Source organism: Opisthocomus hoazin, chromosome 4 (assembly GCF_030867145.1).
Source record: "Opisthocomus hoazin isolate bOpiHoa1 chromosome 4, bOpiHoa1.hap1, whole genome shotgun sequence".
NCBI lineage: Eukaryota > Metazoa > Chordata > Aves > Opisthocomiformes > Opisthocomidae > Opisthocomus > Opisthocomus hoazin.
Window position 1 is genome coordinate 55,989,437 of NC_134417.1, and position 23,163 is coordinate 56,012,599.

A 23,163-nucleotide genomic window follows, 5' to 3' on the forward strand; every position below is an offset into this window, starting at 1 on the left:
CGCTTGCGCATGTGAAACAAACTGACAGGTTAAAGATTTTGCTTTAAACCCAATATCGCTGCAGAAAGCACAGACAGAGTGGATGTAAAATTCACATAGAAGCAAAAAGTGCTTCGAGTTCCTAAATTTAAACTCCACGGCTCTTTTCATAAGACACATTTCAGTGGGGAACAGGGGTTTTTTTGTTGTTTAGAGAGCTTTTTCACAGCAGGCAAGATTCGCCTCTGTGGCACCGTCAAGGTGTTCGCGTAGGCCGGGGCTTTGGCAGGCAGCGCGGGTGAGCCCTTCCCACAAGCTCCCCGTCCACGGGAGGCAACACACCCGCCTCTCCAGCCGCCCTGAGGGAGCCCATACCCGGGCAAGGCCGGGCTGGGTCGGGCCAGGCCCAGCCCCGGCCCGGCCCGGCCCGGCCCCGGCCCCGGCGGCAGGCGCGGGCTGGCAGCAGCCCCTGGTGGTGAGCGGGAGCACGGCGGCGGCCCAGCCCGACAGCCCGGGCCGGGAGAAGGGGGCTGCTCTGCCCGGTTACCGGCGTTTAACGCCGGGTCGGGCTACGCGAAGCACCTTTGCGTCGTGGGGAGGGGGGTTCGTCGCCATGGCGAGGAGCGATATTTTGCTTCCCAGAGCTATGATTTTCTTCCTCCTGGCTATTCAGAACAGAACGCGGAGAGGTCCTCTAGGTTTTCAAACTTTTGTCTGAAGAAACCTGTAAAAGGCAACCAAAAATGACATTCCGTGATGTGAAGCGTGGGCAGATGCCTGCAGTCAACTCTTAAAAAGCCTAGACAGCAAAGACAACAAACCCGGACTTTCACTGGACTGACTGCAACAAATTACAGCACACACATACTAATTTTCTTTATTTATTTTACACAAACCACATAACTGAGAAAAGCAGCCCTCACACAGAGGATGAGAAGGTGCGCTCGCTGGTTTGAGGCAGAAAATAGCGTTAGAGCCCACTAGAAGTTGCTGGAAAGTAAACCCAATGCCCAACACCAACGTACTCCCTGTTGCCTTAATTTGCTGGTAAAAGAGTTGCTGAGTGAAGATCATTTTCCAATTGATGTGATTAGCACAAACAATTTTAGCCTTCATTACCCACTATGTTTAGTTTTTCATGGGAGTATTTTTCCAAGCCTTTGGAAATGCAGAAATCACAAACATCTTAGAGTAGAGTCCCAGCACAACAGCAGAAACAGCAGCAATCTGGTTTAATACCATACCAATTTACGGCAAGATTTTTTCTTCCAGCTGGCACAGGAGAATCACGAAACCCGAATCATTTATTCAGCAAGAAACCACAATCACTACACAGCCTGGTAAAAAGAACGTCCAAAAATTCAAAGCATTTAATCATCCTGAAAGTAAATTTGTTTCAATAGGCAAAAAGTTAAAGTATAAACAACAGTATTATATTGTAAATAGTGTAACAATGTTTACAGCCAGGGAAGAACTTGTCTTTTGACACAGAACACCTTCACTGACTTGCAGATTCCTCTGAACTAGCATTTCCCCTTTGCTTTGAAATTAAAGCCAATGTTGTTTTGGAGTCTTCTGTTCATGATAAGAAAATCTGCCTTATCTTACGGTAAATGAACTTTATCCTGGAGATGTGTGAAGGGCTGAGAACATCACTGATAGGGAAACATCACATTTCTGCACTTTCACCCCTCTTCCAATTCACCTGGGGCTGTTTCCTCCACATTTTTTCCAGCAGCCTTAAGCGACTGAGCACAGGAAGCCACCAGAAGATGCTGCCCGAGGAGCACTGAGCTTCTCTCCTCATGAGCATGGCCTGCCAGAAAGGAAAAGCCCATCTTCCAAACTGGGTCCAGCTGATGGGGAAGGAACATTCACCCACCTACCACAACTCCTACCACCACCGAACACCTCCGGAAACCTGCAAACAGCCCTTCTGCTCTGGTAAGCTGGTGTTTCCTGTCAGAAACACTGTAGCGCACCATGTTTAGACACAATTTTGATGACCCTAGATTTGGGGGAATTCCCTGACCTACGTGCCACAGCTTGTGCTCACGCAGGGAGCCCAGGCAGACCACTTACTGAGAGCATGGCAGGGGACTTGCCTTCCCCCTGCCCAGCAGGTACCTGCAAACGGAGGACCTGCAGCCCCCTCGGCAGGGGTCAAATGAGCGGCAAGAGCTAACACAGCCCAAACTCTTGAAGAAGAGCCTCAGCTCCCAGCAGGTCCCAGGTTTCTGCTCCCCTTGATGCAGATGGAGCACGTGGCCAACCACCGCTGGAAAAAACCATACCCACAGTGACAAGCAAGCTTCCAGCTAGGCCAAGCAGACCTCTCGTTTCCAAGTCTGAAGCAAAACTTACAATGAAAGCAAAGAGTTTGGACAGAAAGCTCTGTAGCTGCTTTTTTCTGTCTCGTCATAGGTACATGGCAGGGGGAGGCGGTGAGCTGTGAGTTTCTCAGCTGCTTACAGATTTGTAGCTGTAATTTCAGCTGCATAAAGTTGTCCCTCACACAGATACCTTACGGAAAATAAAAAAAGCACTGAAACTGAACTGCATTCTTCCAACCAGGCTATGCACAAACAAAATTTTACAGTCAAGGGAATTCATCTTCTCCATCACCACACCCACTGGGCCTTCTCCCTTTTTTTTTTTTTTGTAAACTCTCAAATTCTTTGACCTTTACCTACCACTCCAAGTACTCACTCTCTCTGTATTTACAGCTTCACAATCTTTTATGCTTAATAAGGGGTTTGGTATGTCAGAGGAGAGACTGGGTTCAGGCTGGTTCAGACTGGCGCCTGGACGCAAAGCTGGGTGCCACCTAGAACCTGGCTAAGGGAACCCGCCATTAATGCAAGAAGAATGGGACATATACTGTTTCCAAAATTGATAATATATATAAATATATTTGAAAATCTTGAGTAAAAGGAAGCATGAAAGCAGATGTGAAGAGAGAGATACAGCATCGCCCTTTTTTCTCCCACACTACTGGCTCTGCATCTTTTTTTTGCAATTGTACATGGAATTCCCCTTTAAGTCAGTGCAAGGTTCTACACCATTGAGCACTAGGGCTTTTGTGGCTGGTTTGGGGGGAAAATAAAACAAACAAACAAAGCACATATACAAGCTTCTCTGGCAGAATGTAAATCAGATGTTATTCATCCACTGTGTGTTATCGGATCATAGTCAAAACAGGGTAGAGAGTGGAAAGTAATTCCTTTCCACTCTGGTAGCATCTTACTTTTTGTGGCTGGAATTTAAAATGCACAAATCCTAGTACTAGGATCATTGTACTAACTTTTATTAGGACCTAAGTTTACTGTAAAAGGTCAACAGTATCTAGCAGGGATGGATTCCACCTGTGGATGCCAACTTCACAGCTTTTTTCAGAGCCTCCACAAAACTCAAAGGCTTTGACAGAGAAGCAGATTTCAGCCTGCTGCCAGCTAGTCCAACCCTGGCTCTACACCACCTCCTGCCTCCAAAGCCCCACTAGGTAGTCTTTCTCACTCCAAAAACAGACCAGAAAACTGGCTCCCAGCTCTTCCACCTCTCTGTTACTAAGGATTTGTTTACCCCTCTGCTGCTCTGCCATGCTGATGCACCCAGTCACCTTACAACCTCTTGGTGTTGTTCTCTCGGGTTCAGTCTCAAAGAAACCTCCTGCAAACACTTGCTTCTCTGAGCAAGGACAGAGCCCTTACTTTGCCCACAGGATACAGCTTTTCATTTTAACACTTAAGCTGAAGGCCAACTCACTTGGTAAACTACTAAATATCCAGCTACAAAGAGTTTGAACTGAAAGGGAAGATGCAATTAAAAATAAAATTAAAAATAAAATTTAAAAAAACACCAAAAAAAATCAAAAAATGACTTATCTGCATGCAGAAAAATAAAGAGTGAGTTTGGCAGAAAGGAATATGCCAAGAGACTCCTACATGTAAATTCTCAGTGAATAAATTTTTGGGAGGTTGCTGACATGGGAAACAAACAGAACATCAGGAATCACAACACACCAAGGAAACCTCTTTTTCATCTTGCAGAAAGCTGTTTTGCCTTAGCAGCATATATTTTAACCTCTGTGTGATCATATTGAAAAAAAAGTATTACTTCATTTTTCATTTTCTTGTTTGAAGCAAAAATAAGTAATATACATTTCACATTTACACCCTGCTCTCCCGATACACCTTTTAGATATTCTCAAGTCAGCATCATGCCTCATTTCTGCGAAGGGCTCAGCCCCAGCTGCCCAGGCTGTACAGTAGTCATGTGACAATCGGTTCCCATTAGGTAAATCAAACTTAAATCCTGTCCCAGGACAGAGCACTTCAGTCACTGGCTGCACGTGGCTAATTGACAGACACTGGACAGAAAGTGAAAGCTACGTTAGCAACAAGTCAGCCTCGTTTTCAGTTTTTGGGGATGAGAGGAAAAATCCTTATGATTTATTGTTAAGCCTCAGATAGAGGGGGGTTTTCCTGTGTACTATAGCTATTTGCATCTGAAAAGTACACCAGCACTTTTTGTAGGTTCTACATGTACAGAAATCATGACAGAGCAAGCTGTGGTAAGTAACTGATAGAACCAGACTACAAAATTATTGTCCTTCACTGGCAAAATCCCAGACTGAGATCAAAGGTCCCTAGAAAGGTTTTTCATTCATTTTAGAGGATGCGTGCAGATAAACAAACTAGACTTTTTTTTTTTTTAATCACATTTTAGATACCTCTGGGATCTGTCCAAACTCTCCTGCACAATTTCTCAGCTTTTTAATTAATTTGGGAGAAAATATGTTTTGTCTAATTTCTAAGATTTTGTATGTCAGCTAAAATGATCTTGTAGCCACTCTTTTGACAAAGTTAGATTTTGCAATCTGTTTTTTCAAGTCAGAGAGAGGTAGCTTTTGCATCTTAATTTGGTTAAAGAAAAAGACAAAACCAACTCTCATTTAGAAGATCCTGAACTCTGACAGGAGGGGGTAACCAAATTACCAATTCAATTCTTGCTGCAGCAAAAGTCATTAGCAGTGGTCATGAAGCTCAATTAAATGGATCACACAAAAACTAACAGCCTGAAATGCTGTTACCCTTGAAGGCGACAGCAAAAGTCTCACAGATTCCAGTGGGTGCATCCATAGGCTACAGCCTTCACAGGGAAACAACCTGCAGCTTTGTAATGCACTCAGTAACTACTTTCCCAAGGACGGATGTTATCTACATATGATCATCTCCAGCCATAGGTGTAATTTTCTTTGCACTGTAGAAGGAGACATCTAAACCGATTTGCAGACAGTGCTGCCAGAAGAGATGGACAAGCCACCAACAGACTCTACAGCAGTCTCCTAATAATGCCTTCCTTTTACAGAGCCTGACCTCCTTTCACCTTGTTAAAAGCAGTAAGTAGTAAGTAATAGATCTTGTCAAAGGTTACTCTGTAGAATAACCTCTGGAGATATTAGATAGAGGTGTCCAGAGAAATACCACAAAAAGGTGCTGACAAGGAAACCAAGGGGATTATGATTAGGAAGTGTGAATAAGCTAAGGTTTCAAACGTACTCAGATTTTGGTTAGAAATGCTGGAGTATGGGAAGGAAATGTTCTACATACCTTCAAGCCACCAAAACACACACTTCAAAAGACAAGTTAAAAAGCCATCGCATGGAGATTAAGAGACTCCACACGATTTAAGAAAAGCTGCAAGAAATGCAATTCCACAGTTAGCTAGAATAAGAATTTCTTCTCCCTTAAAACCCAGTATGTCTCACATTTAAAACCAATGAACTAATTTGCTCAACGGCAAAAAAAAAATCTGTACCTATAAAACGCTAATCGTTCCCTCAGACCTCCCTTATCCATTTTTGAATATTCAGATAAACCTAACCTTTTATCAGAACTTCCACCAGACAATTCCCAATAACCAGTTTCCATTTAAGATTTTACTTATTTCCCCTAAAGAAAAAACAAATCAAAAAATAATCTAAAAACCTAAGCCAGTAGCATAATCAAGAAAGACTGTTTCTCCATTTACTCCACTTTCTGAATTTAACAATGATTCAATGATTTAATTGAAAAAAACTCCAATATATTTCTGACAGCGTTCTTAGAGGACAGCCTCTATTAAATTCATTCTCAGTGAAGTTGCCGTACAAAGACTTGGTTTCTTTCAGCCAGTTTTTGCTGACCCCATCCGCCGACAAAGCCAATTGTGTACTGCCCTCCAGGGAAGGCAGTTATCTTCTCTGTCCCAGTCAGATCAAACCAGACCAGATCTCAGGAAATCTTTGGGAGATCTAGCACTTCTGCCAACAAAAGGCCTCTACCCAGCCGTCCAAAGTTCTCAACCAACACTTGCAGCAGTGTTGCCCTGTGCTATATGTGCAATGTTATACTGTGCAGACAAGAAAGGTAAAGCAACTCCAGTCCCCTAAACCGAGAACAGACAAATAGAGAGAGATAAACAGAAAAATGTTTGCATCAACCCGAAAGGCTCTACTCGGCATAAAAAAAAAAAAAAAGAATCTCTGAATGATTTAGTGCCTTGTGTCTTCCTTAATGTAAGTCAATCTTCAAAGGAGCTGTATCTCATTTTGAAAAAATGTCGAAAGCGAGTATTTTGACTTTTTCGCATATTTTCCTCCCCTTTCATTTTGGCTGAAGCTAATTAAAAAATTTGATCTGCAACTACGAACACTTTCAGGTCTCCGTGTTTTTCAGTGAACTTCTTGTGAAAGTCTTTGATGAATAATTTTCTTTTTTTTCTTCCAAAAAAGTCACCAGCCTGGCAGCATAGGACAGACAAACTCCCTGCCAAAGCCACTGCTCGTGGGATGACCACCTTACCCCTGGCAACTGCTACTTGATTTAACTTGGGACCGGATGGGGCTGCAGAGGAACCCTGGGGCCCAACTGTCTTCTCTGCACAACGGCAAGGAAATCCCCTCTGTGCTAAATACGGGGCTTGGCAAGAGACAAGAGGCTCTGTCAGGACCTTGCCACTCGAGAGGCCATCTCACATGCACCATATTTGAGACCACACATGGTTCTAAGCCGAGTTTGTCATTAGATGGAGAAATAACCAGCATTTTAATGTGGGCACCAAAAGGATGACCCCTTCTTTTAAGCATACATTTTGAAGATGGCCATTAGGAAGGCACTGGGTATATGAGGAAAATGCTATCCATAGAATTATACAAGGCTAAAAAAGTATCGCTTTCTGGATTTTCATTTCACTCTTTCACAGCCAGACTTTAACAAAGACCTGTTATTTCCACACCACTGAGTATCTGCTTTTGCCTTTCTTTCCCCCAGCTATGAGCATCCCAGCTTATTGCTGTGTATCATTTACTATGTACACAAAAGTCTCTCCATACAAACCAGTCTGCTTGATGGCAGCCTTGGGTTTGCTCTTAAACTTCTGTGATGTCAGGCTACAAATGATGGATGTTTTACAAAACGCATTCTCCATGTGATACCTTCCCACTTCAGGTGTTACACGGCATTAAAGGCTCTGTAAATGTAGACATGGGCATTTCCCTGTCCAGTACCTTCTAAGTGCTGGAGCCAAGTAAGAGATTTGCTCGAAATCTTTCCTGGGCTTTCTGAAGGCGCTTGAACCCTGGTGGCTGGCAATTTTATTAGTGGGAAAAGGCATAAGGAAGCTTCTGCGGCCACATTTGCACCCGCCATGCAGTGCATGCTCCCACACTACGCAACGTGGCCACGCAGCTCAGCAGCACTCCCAGCACTGCATCTTCCCCTGTTTAAAGAAGGGAGTTTCCCCAAAAGAAGAGATACAGCAAGGAACTCATCGTACACAGCATGTGACATTCTGTGTAATGTAACAGAGGCCAGAAATGTTTTTCTCCAAAGCAGGATTTTTGTACTGTTAAGGTACATGCAGAATATGAGCTCTTATTGTCGGTCTTGGTGTTGAAGGACTCCTTGAAGGCTACAGAATTAGAGCACGTACTTTTTTAGCTCTCTGTTGAAGAGATGGAGGGTATCTCGATCTTTAACAAAGAGAGCTTTTCTCCCAAGAACTTGCTCAGAGTTTGAATTAATGAGGAATTAAGTTTCATCTCAGCAGTTTTACTAAACTTTGGAGAAAAAGGTCACAATGCCACTAGTCCCTGAGTGCCCTCAACGCCCATTGACTTCAATGGGGATTGAGACGGGTCCTTCTTTTAGCTGACACAGCACCTTGCAGAATTAAGAGACAATCCCCTTCCACTAAGAATGTATTTTTCCCACCAGCCACCCGATTTTTATTTTGCTTTGACCAGAGATGAAATTAATGTGGATGTTTTGTTGCTGACAACCTCCCTGTCAAATTATATATAGTGACTTCTCATGCTAAAACTTGTTTGTTTTCACACCATCATCACTGATGATCTCAGCACAGCAGTGCTCCGAGAATAATGGTTTAGTCAAACGCAAAGCCAGCAGAAGGAACATAAGACAATGTGTGCTTATATAGGGCCTACATAAATAGTGCTTTTTTAAAATGTTTGGCAATGAAATAATAGTCGTGGGTTTTTCATTTTTTTAATAAATTAACCTCTGGATTGTGAAGGATCCAGAGAACCTCTCCACACCGGTGTCAGTTACAAGGCCTGAAACTTTTCCGTTACATCCTCTCACAAAAGATTATATGCAGAAGTTGCCCCTTGCGTGCCATTAATAAACAACTGTGGGCCATACCCTCATTCCGCACAGTTTCAGAGAAGTCAATGGATTTATACCAATTTCAAAAGTTACAGAACTGACCCCACATATCCTGGGTCAAAATGAGAAAGCTGGAAGCGAGTGTATGTGATTAGGGCTGGGGGAGGCGGGGGTTGTACACTGTACACTGTCTATTTACCACCCTTTACAATGTTTTTCTTACTCAAAATTCCCTGTTGCCAATTGCTGTTTCATAAAATCAGAGTAGATCAGGCAGCGATGAGAATTTTCCCCATTTCTGAAAGACTCTGTGTGCTCTCACTTGCAGGTCAGCCTGGGAACAGCGCAGGATGCTCAAGTGACTTGGGCCTTGCTTTCCAGTGCTTCAAATAAGTATTTCAGTTTATTAAAACTGCAGGGCTACGCTGCCTTCCCACTTCTTCCCCCCTCCACCTCTCTCTTTAAAAAAAAAAAAAAAAAAAAAAGAAAAAAAAAACAAAACCCACAAAACTCCACAAATAAAAAAAAACACCACTGAAGTCTAAGGTGTTACTCCCAATTCACAACAGTATCGTTAAGAGTGAAAATGCACATCATATTTAGGAGCAGAATTATATCCTGCCATGTTTCAGTGAAAACCTTGGTAGGCTTTTCATCTACTGCGTGCAAGCCTGAGGCCAGAGTGGTGACTGTCACCGTCAAAGACACACAGACAGATAGATGATGGAGAGTGCAGACTGCGCACCCACACATAAAGCGCGTGAGAGGAAAGAGAGTGCACGGAAGGAATATTAATTGAGCACAAAATAAGTATTCTCAATATCCCCCTGCCCCCTTAAAAGTAGTCACAAGATGAGGAGAGCTATAAACGTGTTCATCTTGGGGGAAACAGCCGTCCTTAACGTGACATGTCAGGCTATTACTTCAATAATGGGATTTGCACAGCACACAACTGATAGGCTACGCTCAGAATAGCCCCCGTGAATCTAATTTTCTTCTCAATGACTGTTATAGCAGTCGCTAACTCCACAGTTTTCAATAGAGTTGCTCCAGATTTCTGTTGGGGTGAGTGGAGAATTAGGCTCTACTATGATATTTTTTAAATCCGCAAGAATGTAATTCTCCTTACCCAGTCATAAAACCCAAGGCTCTTTTGATCCTTTCTACTTTCATAGAAGGTTATTTAGAGGAACTTCTCTTTTAAAGATTCATATCAAAATAGTTAAATTACTGCTTTCTCTCACTTTTTGTGATAAACCAGCAATTACTCACATTTGACTTATTTTCATGCTTGAGTCCATGCACTGCTTTATTTATGCTGAAGAATGAGAGCGCAGTACGAGAATTGTAGAAAGTGGTTTAGTTTTCATATCATTCATTTTTTCCCTACCATCTTTTTAAAATACTTTTCCATTGCACTGCCAGTAAAAAAAACATACACTGACCTTATTTAATAACAGGTATAACATAACCTTTAAGTACTACACAGATACAGTTAAGGATGTGGAAATGAGGAAAGAAGGAAAATTCCTTAACTTGTTTTAACTACAGAATCTCTTCTGTTCCCTCATTTTGCGTGCTCTCTGGGAAATGATGGAAGTCTCTACAGGTGTTGATCCTGATCTCTTCAACTTTAAAATAAAAATGTGCAAATGCCCCCGCCCTGCTATCACCAGCAAAAGCAGCTTTTTTTTTATCTTAAGTCACAAAAAAAGGAAGTCGATGGGGTGGTTGAAATCCTCACAAACCCTTAACAAAGATTTTTTCTTCCTAAAACATTTGCTCAGTAATGAGGTTAAACAACAGGTACTACAAGGTATTCCTGAACAAAGCAATTTATTATCTTCTTCCTATTCTGTTGCTCAGCTTTTTGTTTCTTTGGGTTGTATTTTACTACCACTCCAAGAAACAAAGTTTCCTGTAAGTGAGGCATTGGCATGCCCAAATTTCTAATACAGACAGTGTTCGTTTCTGGACCAGCACAATTCCAGGCTCTTTGCCAGCACACACTCAGGTCACCTTTGGAGTTCCTGCTGGGCTCCTAAAAATATTTAGTGGCAAACTCATTCACTGACCTGACTATAACCAAAACAGGCCCAGATTAAACCAACCGGCTAAAATTAATTTGGAGTAGTACCTACAGAGGTATGATTTACTATTCGTAATCTGAAGCAACTGACCTAGCAACCAACTATTGCTATTGAACGTCAGGTTTTCTGAAAGTGAAATAAAAGGTGTATCTGGACTTGGGATAACAGTAAACTAGTTCACCCATGACTGAATTACTGGCAGCCGGTTTGTGGCATCAATGTACAACAGAGTGACCTACTAATATCATCATCCATATCTTGGAGTGCTCCATTGCTTACTCCAAATACAACTCCACAGGTAATCATCATACCAACTCCGCACCCCAAAACTGAAAGATTTAAAGCACAGTGAACGTAAAAATAGAGTACAATACGGTAACATCTCAATTTAGTGCTTACTGTTGTAGCCGCTCCATGCAACGCATCCTAAACCCAATCTCAAACTCCGTTTATTGTGCTACAGAGCCCCCTGTGTTGAGCATCACATATTAACTCACATGACTTACATTTGGCCAGAACAAAAAGACTCAGACGTTAAATCTGGGAACCACTGCTCCAGGTTAATTTCCCACATGAGCCAAATTAATTTCTGAGTACTTGCAAACAGCTCGGAAAAAAGCTGGCTATAAACAACGCTGCCTTATATGCAATTCAGGAGGAACTTATGGCACAAACCCACAAAGTAAACACGTAAAAAGGCCACTTCTTCCTCTCAATGAGAAAAAGATCAGCCAAATTAGACACGTTTCTCTGATAACGCTTGTATTAAATTTCAGCAGTGTGTTCAAGGATGACCAGCTTAAGCTCAGTACATCCCTGGACAGAAAACTTCAAAACACACAAATATACCGAGACTGGGACCAAGCACTTCAACAGCATCAAAATGTTCACTGCATGGTGGCACCCGAAGGCAAGGCCCTCAGGGAGGAAAGAAATTGAGATGAGAGCAGAGAACCATTTGAGAAAATACTGCAAAGGACAAAAAGGCGACAGAAACTATCTGCAGAGTTTATGTGGGGTAGTGAGCTGAGGTCGAGACCAAGCCATGCCCAGTTCCTGAGCTAATCAGAGGTCTCCGTACCCTAGTAAGAGTAATGAAAGCATTCAGAGCCAAAGAAAAGCAGACTCGGCTCCTGATGCTGGCGAAGGTAATAGAGGATTTGTAGTATTTTCCCCCAATTAAATGCAAATCTCACTCCTCTATGATTTTTCTCAAGACGTTGCCCTTCATATCACCCGCTGAGTGGAGCTCTCTGGCCAAGCCGGGCTGCACCCCACACCTTCAAATCACCTTACGTGGAAGGGTGTCACAACGGTGACATGAGCTGTCTCAGCGGACGAGGTTATTACAGCTGCACACCTAGACAAACACTGCTGATCACAACATTTCGAGGCATTTATTTTGAAGTTGTGCGTGGGACTGACTTCTTGAACAAACTCTCAAAAAAATACAAGACGGAAACAAGAACCAAAAGCAAAACAATTTTTAAGCTAAGGAAACTGTCGTAAGCTCTCAATGTTTTACTTTGAAAACCCTACAGCCTTCAGCAAAATCCTTGGAAAATCTCTTTGTGTTTATAAAACAGCATTCGATATCACCATCTAGAAGCCTACAAACCAGGGCAACCAACCCTTTCTAAACTCTTTAAGGGCAAATAACAGCTGCATTTCCCATGTGATGGCTAGTAAAAAAAAAAGCTGACTCTCAGTATTTTTAATTAGCAAGTAAAATAACACCTTTGTGAAAAACAGTAGACGTACTATTATTTTTAAAGTGTCGGGCTTGCACCTTCAACCTGAGCCATAATAGGAGCAAATCATCAGTGCACAAACCAACAGAACAGCTCCTTGGACGTAACGAGACACAACAGCTTATCTGCTTCAACAAGTCTTTTTGCCGCATCACCGAAATAATTATTTTATGTATGTCATGTTGTGCTTGTTATGTACACCTGAGATGATTTAAATAATTTCTTTGATTATATGTATAACCAAAAAAAAGTATTTCTATAACAGCATTTTGGTTTTGCATGTCATGCGTACAAAAGCTAATTTCTGTACTTACTGCTGTAATACAGCTAATGTTCAAATACAGCATGATAAGATATTGTCCAAGATCATTGTTTTGCCTGTGTCAGAAAATACTACACCTTAAAAAATGTAAATTAGCACAGTCATATAAGTTTTGGTAAGAGGAAAAAGTGTTTTCATAGTTCTTATTCCAAACTGTTGCTTTAAATTTGCAATCAACTTTGATCACTTCTCAAGGCTGAAAAATGCAAAAGTCCTAAAAACACTAATTTAGGTCTGGAGCCCTAAAAGCCCTAGAGCATTATAATTTGCAGAGCAGAATACATCACTTACCTAGAAATCAGGGGGTTTTGTCAAGGGTTCAACAGCATGCAGTGTGGCGAGAGGGAGCGGACAGGCCAACAGAAATTGTTCTGAGACATTGCAGAGTGGCAATGACCCACCAAGATGTCTGATCGGCCCTGCCATTAGTACTTATGATGGACAGAATCTGAAAGCACTTTAAATATTTCCACAAGGACTCCTAGGTATTCGCTGTAATAAGAGTTTATACACAAAAGATTAAGCCAAATAAGCTATCTTTATTATATAAGTCTACCTATTAATTTGTTTAGTATGAGAAAACCAAACCAAAGCAAAGAATCACCTGGACTTAACGAAGCAGAACTGAAAAGACCCTTTGCTTCACACACCTGTCTGTGTTTCCAGCAACTGCGTCTACTGAGTAGAGTTTTCCTGTAACAAGTTACAAGAAAAATCAGTATCTGCGGGCCTTAAGAAAAATTACCATTTTGTTCCAGTAATAAATCATGTGGTCCTTAATAACAACAACAACAACAAAAATCTTTAAGTAGAAACAGTTTTGCTCATCTTTTACTGCAAAATCTTGTTCAGAAATAGTTCTCTCCATAATACAGGGTTCATAGGAAAGACCATCATTGGAATTAAAATTAAGCTTGAAAGACGGCTAATAATACATAAACAGAAGTCCTCAAATCAACAGGTTTGCAGAAAATCCAGAAAGTTAACTAACAGCAGAAATCAGAGACACAGGATGACAAAGATTAGAGGAAAAGTCTTTGATTAAATAAACTGTTTTAAAAGGAACAACAACCTTGCAGGCAGTCTTCTCCTATTTAAGATCCTCATGCCTTGATTAGTGGCGCAGAGACAGGTTTTTGCAGGGGGTCACAAGCAGACAAGTTACTAACCAAGTTTCAGACCCTTCTGCAAGACTTACTGAGCTCACAGAGACTCTGCCCCCACGACGCTGAAAGGCTCAGTACAGGAAAGCCACCTTCCAAAGGCACTGGGAGATTGCCTCTCTCTTACCAACTCCAGAGTGAACTCCGGCTCTCCCTGAAATAGTCTTTTACAGAAGACTCCTCTGTAGGGCACAGAATAAATGGAAGCGACTCCAGCGTATTTCAGGTTCTGAAAGCAAGAACCTGAATATCAAATTAAAAAGTACCTATTATACTTTATCTGTGAAAATCGTTCTGATAAATGATGACATAAATAAAATGACATGCACTATCTTGCTTCTATCTTTCCCTGTAATCTATATACATGGTTTGCTTCCCTTTACATTCCCCGGGTTAAATTAGCAGAGGTAGAGTTCAATAAACTGAAGCTCAACTATTAAGGGATATTTTGGTGAGGGGCGAAGGGTTACAACTGTTCTAAAAGTGTGAAGTTTTTGAAACACTGCAGATTTAACTCCTGGAAGAGTGCCATCCAATATTCAAGAGTGGCAGACAGAGCTCATTGCCTTTTTTATATGCTATTACAAAACTTTTTGATTTTAATCATTAGTCTGACTACTCCTAACAGCCTCCAACTAAAGATGTAACAATAGGATACTACAGCAATTTCTTTTTCTTGCCATAAGTTCATTATTTCTATTTCCTGTTTCACTCCAGTTTTTCATTTAAAGTTTTGAAACTTTGATGATCTCCACAGATGCCAACCAACATAAATCCCATTTAAGCTAACAGGACAGCAGAAACATCCCCAAGTCTATGCACAGCAGTAGACACCAGTGCTTCAGAACCCACGTGTGATAGAGTGATGAGAAATCCCTGGTTAGTTTTCAGAAAAATAGACTCCTTACCATTTTCTGTAGAGTACAGTCAGGTCCAAGTTGTTTTGTTCAACGACCACACCAACTGTTCTTTCTTTTTAGTGACTTTTAAAAAAAGAAAAAAAAAAAGAAGAAACACCAACCCTCACTTTGCCAGTGATAGCTGGAGGAAAAACTCCCGAGTGCTTTCAGGCTTCAGTAATTAAGGCCATCAGAACTGCACTTCATTAAAGCGGTACAGCACAGCTCAATGAAGAGCTACGCCCCAGGTCGAAGCTCCTCGTCCCTCTCTCGTCCTCCCCGTCTTTCTCTCACTCACCGTTTCTTTCAGTAAATGAGACTAATTTTTCCAGTAGCCTTTAACTCACTCGATTAACTGACGTGGAAAATGTGACTACAAGCTCGTCGCACCGCCTAGCCTCCAGCCCCGCACAGAGCCAACCCTGCAGCCAGCCCGAGGGACTGACACCCAGGCAGCCGCCGCCGGCCGAGCCCGCGGCCCGGGCGCACGGCCGGGCGGAGCAGGGGACCGCGCCACCCAGCCCGCCGCCGGCCGGCGCGGCTCTGCCCCCCGGGCTCTGCCGGGCTGCGGCACCGGGCAGCGCGCAGCTTTCTCAAAGGTTCAATTGGGGGCTCGGCTGGGGGGGGCGTGTTTTTTTTTTTAAATAAAATATCACTGCTGAGATAATCCACATCTAGTGATATGGGAAAATTTAGGCTATAATAGCGCAGCGAACTTCCACATCCATCTTTGATTTACAAGATAAAAGCAACTTTTAAATTAAAGAGCCTTTCTGCTAATAGAGCTTATTGTGCCAGAGACAGGAATGATTTTCCTAGAAAGTTGTCCCTGTGTGCATGCCTATTATCTTTGCTTTCCCCCTTCCACTAATGAGCATTTATCTAAAGAACCTGTTAATCCTCTGATGTGTGCTTCTGGTCAGAGGTAACAGTTTGAATAAAACCACTAATCACTTATCACTGATCATTAATCACACGTTTCCCTAGTGCTTTGCGACCTGCACAGCTCCCCTTAGGATTAAGGAGTCACAAATAAGGATTTTAAGCCATTTTTTAATGAAGAATTTCGAGGGCTTGATACAGACAACCTCATGCACCGCACGAAAGTTCCAAAACACCAAGCAGGGACTTTCAACACCGCACACTCTCCCGCTGAAAATAAACCATACCCTTATGAAAGCGCACCTCCTTCTGCAAAATCCCCCCAAATCACGCTACGTCTTCGCATTCGGCTCTCACCTTCCACCTCCCAATTTCCTTTCAGTCTGGTTTCTGGATTATTTCTGCGTGACAGTTCCTTACAAGAAAGTTTGCGCTGGCTCCCAGGCAGGGAAAGGCTGGTGCAAGCCAGCGGGCGAGCGCCTCTCTGACAACTGCGCGGTCCCAAGGGAAGCCCGAGCAAGATGCTTCGCGGTAATTATTACGCTGACGTTCAAGCTTTAATTTCATCTAGCTAAGCACTTTCCCTTACTGATAATATATGGAAATCTTCTAATCCTGCTGCTTAAGATACTCCTAATATCCTTCTGGATTAGGAAAAAATAAAACAACCCACACGTGGGCATTTCATTTTCCTTCATTCCCACCCCCGTCTTTGACCGACCCCTCTCTTTCCGACTGTAAAGCTTGCATTAAGCCCTGGAGATGCAGGCTCACTCACCATGCTGGGACATAAATAACCGAGGAGGCAGAGTTTAGCAAGTATTCCCCTTACACTCCCGAAGCTCTCCGCGTCCCCAAAACTTCGCTGGGGAGAGAGAGAAAGACCCCTGCAAGAGAGGGCAGTGGCGGTGGGGCAGGCGGGGGGACGCGGAGCCGGGGGGCGACGAGCAGAGCAGCGGGGCTGCAAAGGGAGAGCGGGACTGTAGAGCGGGGACACTGCCAGCGCTCCCCCCCGCCCCGGACCCGGAGGCATCAGACGCGGAGCATCAGCCCCGCACCGGCCCGCAGCATGACGTCAGGGCCGCGAGCAGCCCCGCACCCGGGGTGTCTCACGGGGGAAGGCGGCCCCGCTCCGCGCCCACCCCCGGAGGGTCCCGGCTCGGTGCGGCCGCCGCCAAACTCGCCCAGAAGTTGAGGGGCGAGGGGGCGGCGGGGCAGCGCGCCGCCGGGCCGTCACTGCCCGCTGCCGTCCGTCCCGCCGCGGGGAGACCGCGGCCCCTCCGCCGGCAGCTGCCCGCCGGCCCGGGGCAGCGCGGAGCGGGGGGATGCCCGCGCCCCGCGGCAGCCGCCCCGTCCCGTCCCGGGAAGCGGCGCGCAGAGACTTCCCCAAGCCCCCGAGGTGCGGATCCCCCGGCCCCCCGCCGCCCTGCCCGACCCGCCGCGGGGTCGGCGGGATCCCCGCAGCCGGCAGCGGCAGGGACCGGCGCTCCCCGGCTCCGGAGCGGACGCGGCGGCGGAGGGACGAGCCCCCGCGGGCTGCCCCTGCTCCAGCCGCTCACCCGGGCGCTGCCGCGCCGCGCCGCGCCGGGCACCTTCCCGGGGCAGCCCCGTGCTTTGAGGAACTTACCGCCCGGCGCGGCGGGGACGGGACCGGCGGCGCGGCCGGAGGAACCACGTTGGACTGAGGGACGGTTACAATACGTTCTATTTAGAGAAGCATTACATCACCCTCCGTGACGTCACGTGGGATTCCTGAACTTCTAAATCATTGCGGTCCGTGCCGGGAGGGAGGGGGGGGGCTGGGGGGGGCGGCCGGGCGGGCGCGCGGGGCTGGGGCGAGGCCTCCCTCGGCCCCGCCCCCGAGGGGGGGCGGAGCGGGGGTGAGTCAGCCTGGAAACAATGTCCCGCCCCTCGCGGGGGGGTCCGGCGGCGCCCGGCCGGGGGTCGCGGGGAGGCGCGCTCCGGCCCTTGGCTCTGTGTGTGTACCCCCCCCCCCGGGCGTGCGGGGGCTTCCCGCCCCGTCTCCCTCCCGCGGGCCGGCTCTGCGGGGAGCCGGTCCTCCGGCCGTGCCGGGGGCTCGTCCTCCGGTTGGTTTTCTCATTTAGAAAATGGGTAACAAATAACGCGATGTCAAGAAGCGAGGAGGGGGGGGGATATCCTCCGTCCCGAGCTGCCTCCGCCTGTCCCGCTGTGCCCGGCCCACGCGTGTTCTCCCGGCACAGGGCTCGGTGGCAGCGCGGTAGTGAGGAGCCTGACCTGACAGAACCGGGTGTTTCACTGCTCCTCCAGCGCTTCCCGTTCCGCGTGGAGCTGGCAGCGCGTCTGTAGGTACCCGGGACGAGTTTGTTACTCCACCCTGCAACTCCTTCAGCGCCTCCTTTTCTGGGTTTTCCCGTATTAAGAATCCCTGGCTCTCAGCCTAACGCTCCCCAGCAGTGCCACCAGCACCCGGGTCTGGAGGTTCCTCCAGCACCTAACCATCCACGCCGTAGTCACCCGGGAGGTGTTCTTATCAAAGGTACACGTGGTGATTAACTGGATTTTAGCTGCTGACTCATGCCAGGAGGTATGACTTAATTTCGACGCAGTGTTTTAGCACCGAAGCCTGGCATGACTTGTGAGGAAACCTCAGTGTTTCGAGGCAGGGTCGTAGAACCTGCAACGTGCTGCTTGGTTTGGGTTTTTTCTCTGATAACTCAATTAATAGGGGAGAGAGTGATACAACACGTGCTGCCAAAATCAGGAAATACTTCATAAATGGCTAAATGCAGCACTTTACTCCCAATAATACCATTCTTTTGCAGGCTTATATTAGGCTACCTAATAGTCATCCTCAGTTGTTAACAATTCACAGGCACTTTATGCAGGATTTAAAGCCAGTAGAAGCGGATCCTATCAGTGACTGACGATAGGTTTTGAACTCATTTAACTACTTAGGATAAGGCTCAACGATGCTGTCGCTGTAAGCCCTCCTTTTGTCAGGTATTATCCTTGGAAATTGCGTACCGAGTGCAAAGTGCCTTACCTCTGAACGTCCTGAAATCATAAACTACAGAGATGACTAAACTAATAAATGCAGTTACTTCTGTCACACAGGAAGGGTTTTAACATACAGAAACACCGCAGTTATTTAAGGCCATGACAAAAAGATTTAAGTGCGGGGAGCAGCTCTGCATCTCTCATTGAGATTCCATCGTACAATTTAGGTACTCACACTTTTTACAGACAGAGCCGGGACTGTGGCTGATCGATGAGTTTTCCTGGGGTAGGCGCAGCCGGTTTTTTCTTCAGGTTTCTCAGTGAGACCAAACTGGAACTGGCAATGGAGAATTCTGGTGTCAGTCAAGGATAACGGCCCAAATCCCCCAGGTACCTGTGCAGTAAGAATCAGTTCTGGCAAATTTGACACCGATAGAAGCAAACAAAATGCTAGGTGAAGTATTGGCTGTAGTTGTGTTATCAGTCTAGTGGTGATGCTTTCTTACAATTTATATTGTAGACCCCATGCGACTTGTAGACAGATTCTAGTGAGCAAATAACTGGACCCACTTTGGGTGTACACTGTGCTCTAATTTAATAAATTTTGTTTAAAGTTCCTGACTTGAATATTCTGCATGTCCTTTTGCCCTGTGCAGAATGTCGTGCAAAAAGACATCCTAAAAGCAAGCTGAACAAGACGGGCACATTAGTCAGATCAGTAACTTTACGTGCCACGTACCTACTTGGGCCGATCTCTGCCACTTGAAGAGGTGGGCAGCTCTCAGCAGCGGTTTGTGTGTGTCTGCCGCTGGGAGGGTGGTGACAAATGCTTTGATAGTTGGTTATGTTGGCTTTTGCTGACAGCAGAGCAAAGAGGTTCTGGATTCCTGAAATGAGTCTCAGGTCCCGAGGGAAGACTCTTGACTCTTGAAATGAGCTGTAGTCCTGGCGGGGAATGAGTACAGAATAAAGTCAACGGTTCCTCTCGGGTTCAAATCTGCCGCAGTATGCATCACATATCATTGCTTTCCCCCATGCCCAGCTTCTGCTTCACTCATCACCCTCAGCTCCTCTTGCTCTCCTCCCTCTTCCAGCTCTTTCCTTGCCTATTTCTACTTTTCTCTTGCCCGTTATCAACCTTCTATCCATCCGAAGACAGCTACTCCGATCTCTGAATGGGGATGTGAAAAGGAGCACCGAGCGATGCAGCTTCGTTTTGTTCTACGTTCACTTCAGAGCCTGGTTGCTGAGCAGCTCACCAAGGAGAAAATGTGTCAGTCCTCCAGCCTGAGGACACCAATCAGAGGAGTGACTTTGAGAAAACGTAACTGCCGAGTTCTTTCTGGACGTAAACTGTGTGGTGATGATAGGACAAGAGGAACTCCCCTGCCTGCAAAGTTGCTGCTTTCCAGCTGAGCTGATGTCTGCTTGCCTGTTGTCACTGTGAAGAACAACTCTTTAATATGAACTCCCATAAAGGTGGTTTAGATTAGCATATTCTACTCAGCAAATGAGGAATGTATGCAGAGTCAGTTACCACAGCTGAGCAGACAAGCCATAACTTGAGAACATGCCCTACACAGGGGACAAATTTGGGCAAATCTTAGAGGCTAATCAAAGGCACCTCCTGTGACAGTGAGATGATCATTCTGCAGAACTTCAGGTTCCTGCTCCAGAAGCACTAGATGTTCCCAGCAAAAAAAAAGCCTGGTGAGATCTGGGGATAATGGTAGACACGGAAATTTACCTTTTCTGGAATATTTTTTCAGGAATGATTGAATTTTGGAAGCAGCTTTCCAAAATACTCCTGCCTCGGGCAGGCACCTGGCATGGAAAACTCCATCCTGAATGGTTCAAAACTTGGCAATGATTTTAAGGGACTGAAGAAACTTATAATGAAAAGTACTGAGCAGTCAACTACATGAGGCACTATGTGATTTATCTGTAATGTTCTTTCATAACTAACTTAAAGGTAGAAAGTCATATGCTGCTTTTCTATTTTTATACTCAGGCTTTTATAAAGTTGCTTTCTTCTGATGGCAAAATCCCTACTTAAATACTTTTCTGCATTATATGTTCTAAGAAGTGTTTTCCAGATAGGTCTTTGTCATTTTTATTCTTTAATTATAAAACCCCAAAAGAAGAACATACTCTTTACAGCAGTAGCTTAATCGGTGTGAGAACTACTCAGACTTCTGCAGCGAGATGAAATAGAATGACATTTTGTTTGATTGATAGTAAATGACAGGAGTGCTGTTTCAGCAAACACCTAAAATCTTTGTCATATCATTAAAATCATTGGGAAGTAAAGATATTAAAATAATTATAGGAGTTTTGTATGTCAAATATCAGTCTCAGTAAGACACTATTGCTGTCACATAAAATGAATATTTACTGCTGGCACAGTTGAATATTTTACATACCCGTTCTTCCTGTAACATCATTAACCACATGTTTAACTAAGCTGCTGCCAGCGTTGAGTGTTACTCTCAGCTTTGGCACTTGCAATTATCTTGTTACAAGTACTTTTCAGCAATATCTTTTAGTCTAATCGAACAGTAATTTATTCACCTCCTTACATGCTACTAAACACTTCAGATCTCCACATTTATCATGTGAAACTACCTGCAAAAAGTAAAAAAAAAAAAGTAATTCAGCACTCTTCTCTTTAGCAGAGATCTATACTGGTCACACAGAAGTGAAGCCTTAGAAATAAAACGGTAAGGGGAAAAATTGATTTCTAGATCTTAACATATGCTTTAATCCATGGTCATAGTAAAATGCATTTTAAAAGGGGGTACAAATTATGCTATTTCATGTATAATAATCCTAGTAATATCCTGACCAAATGCAAACCTGGTGTTTTTATGTAACACTTGATTCCATAATTATTACATCTCTGTTCAGATCTCATCTCTACTTGTTTTGATAACAGACTGAAAGGGATATGAGCAAAGGGAACCAAGTACTCTGTATGGTTTCAGGGGCTCACTAGGAAGTACCAGATTAGTCTTAAAGCTGAGACAGAAATTGAACAGTAAGTAGAGTTAACCAGAAGTTCAGTAGTATTCAACATTAAAAAACCCCTTCTATTAGCTGAAATTTAAATGGTAAGCAATGTTCCTGTTCAACCATGTCATTTCCCCAGTGGGCTGGAGAGGAAAGGAAGTGTGATACATCACAGGGATGTGAAACAGTCCTGTGGGATACCAAGCAAGTCATATGTGTTTCTTTGCTCTAAGTATATCTCCTCACCCGCTCATCTGATGGTCTCACCTTTATTTAATGACATTCCTCTGTCTTCAGCAGGTGTCCTGCAACAAAGGGAGCCAGATCTCAGCAGGAGCTCTCGCAATGCAAAAAATTGCTTTGCAAGAGAAGGCTAAGTGGCCCTGTTTCTTCTACATACATCTACAGTATGGATTTACATGGGAGCATGTTTGGTCCCATAATAGTATCAATTGCCACAGTTCGCTGTTTTCTGGAAATAAAGATGCCTAGTAGTACCTCCTGGTTTTTACAATATCAAATTGAAATCTTAATTATCTCCTATTTCTGAATGATGTCCTAGACTCTGGCACGCCTGCAGATACTGTGTGGCACTGAGAATGGATCTAATACGGCATTCATGTTCTCTTCAACAGCGTTTATCTGCAAAGGCAAAGCGACTCAAATCTGGGTGAGCCAAATAGGAGCTGTCTGTGTTTGACCACAACTATGCTGCAGAAGCCACAGCCCAGAAACGCTGCCATTTCTTTTCCATTTCCTGGAAGGTTACCTGTGAAGCATCAAATTGCTTAATGCCAAACTCTCCTGTCTGAACTAAACTGTTGAGGGTCTGTAGGACAAAGCCAGTGTGCGTTACGACTGAGAAGCGACAGAGCTGGTGGTGGCAGGAGGCTCTTTCTAGGCCTGCAGGCTTTTAACCAACGTTAAAGTTGTGTTGATTTGGTACATCTAACTGAGCTTTACGCAGCACTTAAAATGATGGCTTCTGGCTCTTCTCAAGTTACCCACAACCAGACTTATTCCGTGCTTCTCCTTAGTCTTGGTAAACTTAAGAGGAGCCATGGGTTATGTTTGTGCCATCTAAAAAGAATGGGGAGGAGAATGGAGAGGCACAGTCCTTCCCACAGGTGAGACCCTGACGGAAGCTAATCCATGCAGGAAGGTGTGTGCTGGCCGCCTCAACTCAGTGAGCACAGCCAAGGCTCACGCAAGGCCCAGAACTGCAAGACAGAGGGTTATCTCGCCTCTTCTTTCATCATTTCTCTTGCTCCGCTCATGAGGGATCCCAGTATGTCAGGAAGGCCACTGTGTTTGTCCAACCTCCTCTCCCCCAGATCTTGGCGTACTTGATGCCTGTTCTGAGCACACATGTTGTCTCTGCTCTGACATGCAATGTCATTTAATTCCTCATCTTTTGTGC

At 44.7% G+C, this 23,163-nt stretch overlaps 1 protein-coding gene across 1 annotated transcript in view; it reads right to left on the minus strand.

Annotated features, from left to right (window-relative positions):
* CREB5 (cAMP responsive element binding protein 5) overlaps window positions 1–17,409 on the minus strand; it is a 255,855-nt gene extending 238,446 nt beyond the window's left edge. Inside the window, exon 1 of the mRNA XM_075417436.1 lies at window positions 17,383–17,409. The gene's annotated coding sequence lies outside the window, so the exon portion shown is untranslated. The remainder of the gene's footprint in view (window positions 1–17,382) is intronic.
* Window positions 17,410–23,163: the final 5,754 nt, after the last annotated feature.